The 9,490-nt window shown below is 54.3% G+C and overlaps 1 long non-coding RNA gene across 1 annotated transcript in view; it reads right to left on the minus strand.

The window, feature by feature from the left end:
• Window positions 1-3,846: 3,846 nt before the first annotated feature.
• The window catches only part of LOC102496068 (uncharacterized), a 43,930-nt gene continuing 38,286 nt past the window's right edge, over window positions 3,847-9,490 (minus strand). Inside the window, exon 4 of the long non-coding RNA XR_336491.3 lies at window positions 3,847-4,257. This is a non-coding gene — a long non-coding RNA (uncharacterized LOC102496068). The remainder of the gene's footprint in view (window positions 4,258-9,490) is intronic.

Below are 9,490 nucleotides of genomic sequence, written 5' to 3' on the forward strand. Positions count from 1 at the left end.
CTCTCCTATTTCAAAAAGGGGATGGTTTTACCAAGTGGGCTCTTCTCCAACAAATGGCTCTTCATTCCTCCAGCCTCATCTGCTACTAAGCCAATGCCACATAGTTTGGGATTTCATTTCGGCAAGATCTCACTTCCTTTTACTAATTTCTGTGCCAGTCCGGGTGGACAAAGCTACCACAGATTTAAATTTCAAAATGCCCCTCTCCCATTACATAAAGTAAATGCTCCTACTTGGCTAGTCCCTTCCACGTGTGGCTCCTCTGTCCCTTCATGGTCCTTGAATGGGTCCTCTACATTTAGGTAGCCGCCTAGGAGAGAGGGAGAGCAGATGAGGGGTTCGGGGTAGACCATCAGAGCTGGACCAGAAGCCTGCTGAGTCTCCGTAGCAGGGAGGAGGGTATGGAACAGAGTCCTATACGTGTGGGTGTTCTGGTGTTAGCCAAAACACAACTACTCACATGGCCCCATCCAGAAACAGGGAGCACGGGGAGACACAGGCTTCCTGTATGGCCGGGGAGAAGGAAAAAGGAAATGGAGTGGAGATTTGGTAATGCTGAGAGTCTACCTTCACACTCTCCGCCTCCCTACTTTCTCCCCCGTGGTAGTCAGGATTCTCCACAGAAACAGAGCTCTTTATAGGAGAGATACATAGAAAGATTTATTATGAGAGGTTGGCCTATTTGTTATGGAGTTGAAGAAGTCCCACAATATGCCATCTGCAAGCGGGAGACCAAGGAAAGCCAGTGGAGTCATTCGGTCTGAGTCCGTAGGCCTGAGACCCAGGGCAGCCGCAGATCCAAGTACCGGGCTGAGTCCGTAGGCCTGAGAACCAGGGCAGCTGCAGATCCAAGACCCGGGCTGAGTCCGTAGGCCTGAGACCCAGGGCAGCCGCAGATCTAAGTCCCGGGCTGAGTCCGTAGACCTGAGACCCAGGGCAGCCGCAGATCCAAGTCCCGGGCTGAGTCCGTAGGCCTGAGACCCAGGAACAGTGATGGCCAAGGACAGGAGAAGATGGACGTCCCAGTTCAAGCAGATGCCGCACTCTTCCGTTGTCACCTGGCCCTCCTGAATGGGTAACAGGTAACGCCCACCCGTCAGGGCTAGGGTATTCTTCAGTTCATCAATTCAAATGCTAATTTCTTCTGCAAGCACCCTCACAGCCACACCTAGAAATGTTTCCCCAGCTGTCTGGGCATCCCTCAGCCTAGCCCAGTCCATGAAGAACACTGACCGTCACACGCACCTCCCTGTGACTATCACCCACCTGCTGAGCACTGCCCGTCTCTTAGGGCATGTCCGCGGCTCTGTGACAGCCTCAGTGGCCCTTTGTCCTGTCACTTGCATGGCAACGTCCTGCCCGTGGCCCTCTCTGCTGTGCCCGTGCTGTTTTCTCACGTCATGCATCTCAGGTATGGCTCCCACGGTACCAGTGAGGAAATGTTCGGCTGGGACAGACCCGGGCCTTTCCACCCCAGGTCTGCATTTTAGTACTAGACCCGTTCTGCTGCTGGCCAGAGCCCCTAAGCTGTAAGGAAAAGGGACTGTGGCCCTCCCTCTCCTGGCCCCACAGGGTGGACCAGGAAAAATCTACTGACTAATGACACACAGCACGGCGTGGCAGGCAGAGCTCTGTCCAGACAGATAAGACTGGTGTCTTCTTCCTTCTCTTTCTCACTCTCTCTCTTTTTCTCTAAGGAACATAGTGCTGGGGGCTGGACGGTGGTACAGTGTAAAACTGCTCCGTGAGGCAGTCCACGCGGGGAGGTTGTCAGCTCACGTCTAGAGACCTCCAGGAGCACGCCGAGATCTGGACTGGCTGCAGCCCGTCGAGGGCCGATCGTCTCTCTCCTACTCTCACATATGGAATACAGATGCTAACTTCAGAAAAGGAAAGATAGGGGCCAGCAGGTGGTGTGGTGGTTAGGGCGCTGGACTCCCACATGGCCGACCACGGTTCGCTTTACCAATCTCTCTCTCTCTCTGTTCCTCTCTGGTCAACATTAAAAAAATAAATCAATAAATCAATAAAGTTAAATAAAATAATTCTTTTTTTTTATGAGAGGTTTTTGCTATAGGGCGCATGTGCTCGTGAGACAGACAGAGAGAGACAGAAAGCGAGAAATCACCCCCGAGGGGGGATGGCCACACCGCAATCCCTTCTCCTCTGTTCTCCTCTCAGGATCTTGGGCACGCACGTACATGTGCCCAGCATGAGTTTTAAGCCACTGGGTCCGGGACTTGAACCACGGTCGGCTACATGGGAGTCAAGCGACATAACCATTATGCTAACTGCTGGTCCCTAGAATAATTCTTAGAAAAAAAATAAAAGAAAGGAAAGACAGAAGGAGGAGACCGTGCTGTGTGTTTTGGCTAGGGCTGAAAGAGCCCCTAAATCAGAGCTCCAGGGAAGGGGCGGCTGTCCCAGAGCCCAGTGCCTGTCACAGGCTTAGGAAGCAGAGGCCGTGGGGGAATGGCACGGGTGCACAGTGGAGGTGGAACTGAGGGGAGGGGTTTGCTTGTACTCGAGGCCCGGAGGACAGCCTCTGACCTCGGCCTCCCAGGTGTCCGCTCTGAGCTGGGCTCCGTCCTCCATGTAGACATCTAGAGTCAGGCTTCTTCATGCGAGCAGGCCCAGCTCTCTGCACCTAGGAGAGCCCAGCAGACCCCCGTGGGATCGCTCCCGTTACCACGTCCACACCGCTCCGAGAACTGATGGCCTGCTCCAGGCTTCCTTCCTCCCCACATAACCCAACACGAGTTCACGGCTGCAGAGCCCTTGCCAACACGGCACCTGAGGTTGCTGCGCGGAGCCACCCAGCGCTGCCGGGTCCTGCCGGGCGTGCCGGGCGTGCCAGCAGTGTGCACAGTCTTGTGGCTGCTGCCCTCTGCATCCATTTCATTTTGCTTAGTTTTCAGCTTGTCATAGGACACATGCTCTCACCAGGGAGAGACAGAGAAACAGAGAGAGAGAGATGGTGAGAAAGCAACCCCCAGGGGGATGGCCACACCACAGTCCCTTCTCTTCCATTCTCCTCTTGGGGTTGTGTACACGCCTGTCCAGATGCCGGGCATAGTGTTCATTCAAGCTGCCCAGTCTGGGGGCCCCGCTGCCTTAACCACTATGCCGCTGGCTGGCCCCCATTTTGCTTTTGAGAGTCTGAGTCTCTTGAGCAGGGACAGGTCTTGACAGTTATCTACCCCGGGCGTGCCGAGTAAATGGGTGTTACAGGGAAAGCCAGGGGCTGACCCTACAGCACAGTGGTTCAGGGAGTAAGAGCCCGCCTGGCTGTGATGGTTCAAGTCCTGGCCTGGTGGCATGGAAACGCGGCAGGCACCTGTGTACACACGCCCCACGTCCTGGCAGGGTGGGGTAACACGGGGAAAAGGATTGTGGCGGGACCAGGCCCACTGGGGAGGTGCCTTCTCTAGAACTGTCACGCACACCCCCTGGCGGTAAGAAAAAGAACGACTGAGTTCATCAATCAAAGAAAGCAGAGGCAGCGCTTCTGTTCCAAGCCTGCGAGGAGACTCGCCTCCAGCCCTTGAGAATTTGGGGAGAACAGCAAACGCGTAGAAGGAAGGCAGCCTGCCCTGTAAGGCCAGTGATGTGGAGTCCCAGCAGGGGCGTCGATTGGCATCAGGAGGAGCCTTCTGGGCGCCGGCACCAAGCAGAAGGCCCTGGAGGCAGAACTGCTCTCGCTGTTACCTCTCCTCATTTTCCTTTTAGAATTATTTCATTTATTTTATTTTATTTTAAATTTGACCAGAGAGATACGGGGATGAGAGTGAGTGAGAAAGGAAGCCACCAGGTCCAGGACTCAAACTGCAGTCGGCCGTGTGGGAGTCCAGCACCTTCCCACCACGCCACCTGCTGGCCCCATACCTCTTCTCTTTGTGTTCTGGCTTAAAGACTCCCCTCACTCAGAGGCTTCTTCATTACAAAAGCATTGCCAGGTTTACTGAGCACCTACTATGTGCTGGGCTCCGAGGGCTCCGTGCAGTCAGCACACGGCCCGTCCTCAGGGACTCCCGGCTAACCGGCCAGTGAGTACTCAGCTGTCCACACAGCCTGTCCACACAGTGAGGTCCTGCACAGCTGTTCAAGAAGCTTCACCTTCCTCTTCCCTTTATCCCGGAGACAAGCAGAACTTCTCCCTCTTCACTCCCTTGCTGGGGCAGGAGTCAAACCCACTTCACTTCTGGGGCTGGGTCCTTACCAGGCCAGGCTAGCAGGAAACAGGAAGCGTTGCCGAGTCTAGCGGAGAAGAAACAGAAATGCTGATACAGAGAAGAACGAGACACGCCTGCTACCCGCAGCCCTGCCCAGCACCTCCAGCACCGCAGGGCCCACTTCTGCCTCAGCAGTGTTCCCGCGGGCGCTCAGAGCCAAACGCACCTGGGTGACGCTGTCCCAGGATGCCAGCTCCCTAGGGGAATGCCTGACCCTGCTGGGCCCTTCACCTCCACTTCCACATTCCCCATGTGCTCCAGCAGAACCCGAAGGATCTGGTGGTCTGGCAATCAGAGGGGCCAGCCAGGGCATGGCGGTTCAGGCGGCTGGATCTGACAGGGCCGACTCAGTGGTTCGCGTTCCAGATCCAACAGCTTGAAAAACATGACAGGCACGTGTGTGTGCATGCGTCCCCAAACTCCCAAGAGGAGAACGGAGGAGAAGGGATGGAGTGGCCATCCTCCCTGGGGGATGTTTTCTCTCTCTCTGTCTCTCTCTCTGTCTCTCTGGTGAGTACACACACACTCTCCCAAAAAAAAAATAAAACAAAAAAAATTAAAAAGGAAAAAAGGCAATGAGATTTAGAGGGGCCTAAGGGAGCACAGAAGACCTGGGAAGCGGGAGCCGACGGGGGGCCGGATGCCCCTGGGAGGTGGCCTCGATGTGGGCGGGTGGGCAGCCCCAGGAGGACAGCAGAGCTGCTTGGTAGATCCTGAGCTGCATTCGATCCCCCATAGCGAAACCCCACAGAAAAGGGCTCTCCTCTGGCTTCCCCGAGCTCAGGGCACAGCCAAGAGGTCACCAGGGTAACTGTCAGCGTCCGACCTGTCAGCCCTGCGCTCAGAGACGGGCCCGTCGTGTCGTGAGTAGATCTGTCCGGAGACCTTTCCCTGTCCGGGCGCATCACAAGACACCAAGAGCCCGTGAGAAACACCCATGGGCGCTGTCCTGGAGAGCCAGCACCCCCATCCCCCTGGCGCCTGGAGCAACAGCTTGCATGCACCTGACTGACCCACCAGAAGCCCCCGCTCGCCCGTGGCAGGAGGCTGACTGTGGGGGTGATGCTTCGCTCCGTGGGGGAGTGCTTCCGTCACTCAGGGAAGCCTCTGTGCTCTAGGTCCTCTAAGGAAAAGCAAAACCACCGCTTTACTCCCGTGACGTGGTGGGTCAGGTGGGATTTATCTGCTGATCGAATAAACCTCTTAAAGTTCTGGGAGCTGGACTATCTCCAGTCCCGCACTCAGCACTCGAGCCCTGGCCGGGGTCTTAAACACGCAAGGCCTGCAGGGACTCGCTCAGGCCGAGACCAGGGCGACTCCCTACTTGGGGAGTGGACGGTCTCTGAGAAGTCATTCTGTCCCTTTCCTCCCCGGCCACTGCCCCCAGCCACCCGCTTTCCTCAGCCCGTCTCATTCTGTGCAAGTGCCGTCGATCCCCACTCCCGAGGGCTGCCCCAAAGCCTGGGTGCCCACGGAGGACACGCCCTCCTGCACGCAGGTGAGACCGGCTGGCTCTGAGGCACTGCCAGCACAGGTTCCCATGGGAGTGCCTAAGCTAAAAAACAAAACGAAACAAACAAACAAAAAGCCAGAAACACACAGCAAAACCCAAAGGTCGTCCAGGGCGGCGCATCCTCTATCGTCAGTGCAGACAAACCACTGGGGGATCTTGTTAAAGTGTAGATTTGGATTCACAAGGAATTCCCTGGCTGTGCTGGTGCTGTCAGGCTGCGTATCAGACTCAGAGCACCAAGCCTAAGGAACTGCGAGGCAGGCAGCTGGGACACCCCGGCAGGGCCTTCCTCCAACGTCAAGGCCGAACACAGCCCTTCCGTGAGCTTAGCCATATGTCACCAAGGGGGCCACAGCCCAGGCGAGGGGCCACAGGTCCTTAATGGAAGGTGTTCTCCAGGGGGTCAGCCCTGCTGCTCACGGAACCCAGTTCTCTACTATATAATGTGCACCCTCAGCCTCGTCTGATCTCAATTCCCTTCCCTTGGGAACCAGCAGTTAGCGTAATGGCTATGTCGCTGGACTCCCACGTAGTCGACCATGGTTCGTGTCCCGGACCCGCTGGCTTAAAACTCACACCGGGCGCGTGTGCGTGCGTGCCCAAGATCCCGAGAGGAGAATGGAGGAGAAGAGATTGCGGCGTGACCATCCCCCCTGGGGGATGATTTCTCGCTTTCTGTCTCTGTCTCTCTCTGTCTGTCTGGTGAGTGCTCGCGCCCTATAGCAAAAATCTCTCCAAAAAAAAAAATAATTCCCTTCCCTTAAAACAACTTCTGGTTGGGAAACTTTCTGTCCCCATTTTTCTGCCCTCTGCCTTCCCTCCCTGATTATCATTTCCTCAAAAAGAGAAACAGCCTTAGCAGTCTGATTAGTCAGAACTCAGACTATTCATTGGCCTTCAAAGTCCGGGTTGGCTGCACCGTTTCTCCATGCCCTGTGCAAGTCCGGGCTCTTCTTCCCTCCTTGGGGCGAGTCTGGCCATGCCCCTCTCTGTGTCCCCTCTGCACTGGGGACGGGGCACTGACTGGCCTGCTCTGCACACCCGGATACCAGAGAATCACTTGGAGACCTGGGTCTCCTCCAGTCATCTCTTCTCAAAATCGGATACCCTAGAATCACTTAGAGGCCTGGGTCTCCTCCAGTCATCTCTTCTCAAAAAGCCTTGCACTGGGGAGTACGAGGTACTCTTTTTGGTTGAAAGTGATAAAAACAAAACAAAACAATACCTGGATCATTTGTGTTAAATAATTCAAGGGACTTTACTGAATAGTCTAGAAGTAAGGCTGGCTCCGGAAGCAGACATGAGCACCTGGACCAGGGGAGAGTGCAGAGGGGGTGATAGAGAGCTGCCGATGCAGTGAAGAGCACTCTGGGGTTCTGCAAACACACCTGATGCAGAGAGCACCAGCCTGCACACGTGGGAAAGGCGCCTGGCAGGGCTGTGGGTACACAGCGCTCTAGCGCTACCTGCCGCTCACAGCTCCCTGGCCTCGGCCTCGGCCTCGGCCTCAGCCTCGCCTCCCACACTGTCTGCAGGCACCTGGATCCAGTGCTACTCCGCTCCACATCCGCTGTTTCCTCTGCCTTTAAGTCTCCCTGCCCAGCCTCCTTTGCCCCTGCAACACTGTCTTCCCCTCTAAGGCCTGGCTCGCACCCTTTGCCCATCTCAGCAGCTCCTGGGGCTCAGTCAGGCCCCGTTCTCCTACCCCTTCATCTTGCATCGTCTGCCTGGGGACCGAGCCTCGATCATCTCGTGGGCCATCACAGCTGCCTCCCCCTACACCGTCCGTACACTTAGCTCACACCTGCACCCCAAGGCTGGGTGCACGACCAGGCACCTGACTGTGAAGTAAGAGCTGAGCGAGGAATGCACCCACCACAGCTCCAAATCTCTGAGCAATACAACGGATACACGGGTATTTTCCTGTTACCTCACACAGTTGTTTTAATAAGCAAAAGAGATTATATCTACGAACACGACGTAGATGACAGGAATTCGCATGACGACTGGAATTCAGGTGGGAGAGCTTAGTAAAGCTGCCCAAGGTGGTTTCCGGTCCAAGGCCTCAGTCTCATCTCTTCCCCTTCTATACCCACGCCTCCCACCTGGACTTTTTCATTTTTTTTTTTTTTAAGTTTTCGTCATAGGGCATGTGTGCTTATGGCGGGGGTGGGGGGGCACACAGAGAGAAAGTGAGAAATCATTCCCAGGGGGATGGTCATGACACACCGGTCTCTTCTCCATTCTCTTGGGATACGGGGCACACATGCACACGCACCTGGTACACTTTTTTTTTTTTGGAGAGGATTTTGCTATAGGGCACGTGCGCTCGCCAGACAGAAAGAGACAGAGAGACAGACAGAAAGCGAGAAATCACCCCCCAGGGGGGATGGTCACGCCGCAATCCCTTCTCCTCCATTCTCCTCTTGGGATCTTGGGCACGTACGCACACGTGCCTGGCGTGAGTTTAAGCCACCGGGTCCGGGACGTGAACCACGGTCGACTACATGGGAGTCCAGTGACATAGTCATTATGCCAGCTGCTGGTCCCAACACCTGGTACACTTTTCAAACTGCTGGGTCAGGATGCAAATCATGGTCGGCCATGTGGGACCTGCTGGCTACCTGCTGGCCCCAATTCTCTGACTATGTAATATGCAAATATTCCACAGATCAGAAGCAAAGATGTTTGTTCTATGGAAACAAGATCTCAAGCTATAAAAGGAAGTGGAGAGAGAAAAGAACATATAAACTGTCGTTTTTCTTTTATTATTATTATTATTACTATTTTAGAGAGAGATTTTTGCTAGAGGATGCGCGCACTTGTTAGAGAGACAGAGAGAGAGAAAGTGAGAAATCACCCTCCGGGGGGGATGGCCATGCCCCAATCCCTTTTCCTCCATTTTCCTCCTGGGATCTTGGGCATGCACATACATGCACCCTGTGTGAGTTTCAAGCTACCGGGTCTCAGACTTGAACTGCGGTTGACTATGTTTTGGGAGTCCATTGCCCCATCTACAAAACTGTGTTGTTTTGTTCCTTTTTTTCTTTCCTTTTTTTTTTGGTACCACATTTTTTTATTTGAAGGAATGGTGAAAATTAAAGACCCTAAGTGGATATCTTGGTGCAACTTATTGGAAACACAAAAGAAACCCCAACATGCATGCCCTGCCCTAGTGACTATAGAAGTCGCCCGGTGGCTCCGGGGACATTAGCCTTGGGCTGGGCTCTGCTTATCACTGTCTCCTAGGGTGTGTTTGTCAAAGAGACACTCTGCTTGCCAGATTCCAGGGCTCCCGTCTGTGCAAGTTAGCTACATGGTCACCCAGTTGTGTTTTGTTCCTAATTATGCAGACTATTAAATCTATGCAACAAGACTATGATTAGGCCCCTACGGTCACAGGGTCATCATTTATGAAGAACAATCAAGATAGGAGATGGCATTTGGCAGAGTGGTAGTTAAGGTGCTGGACTCCCACATGGCCAACCATAGTTCGAGTCCCAGACCTGAAGGCTTGCCCTCGTACTTTCTCTTCTCTTGTTCACTCTCTCTCTCTTTGGTCAAATGAAAAAATAATACTAAATAATAATAACAAATAAAACCAAAGAAAAAAATAATTTTTAAAAAAGAGATGGCATTGGGGACCATCAGCGTAATGGCTATGTCGCTGGACTCCCACGTAGTCGACCGCGGTTTGCGTCCCGGACCTGGTGGCTTAAAACTCACACCGGGCGCGTGTGTGTGC

This window comes from Tupaia chinensis, unplaced genomic scaffold (assembly GCF_000334495.1).
Source record: "Tupaia chinensis unplaced genomic scaffold, TupChi_1.0 Scaffold139245_1, whole genome shotgun sequence".
Classification (NCBI taxonomy): Eukaryota; Metazoa; Chordata; class Mammalia; order Scandentia; family Tupaiidae; genus Tupaia; species Tupaia belangeri.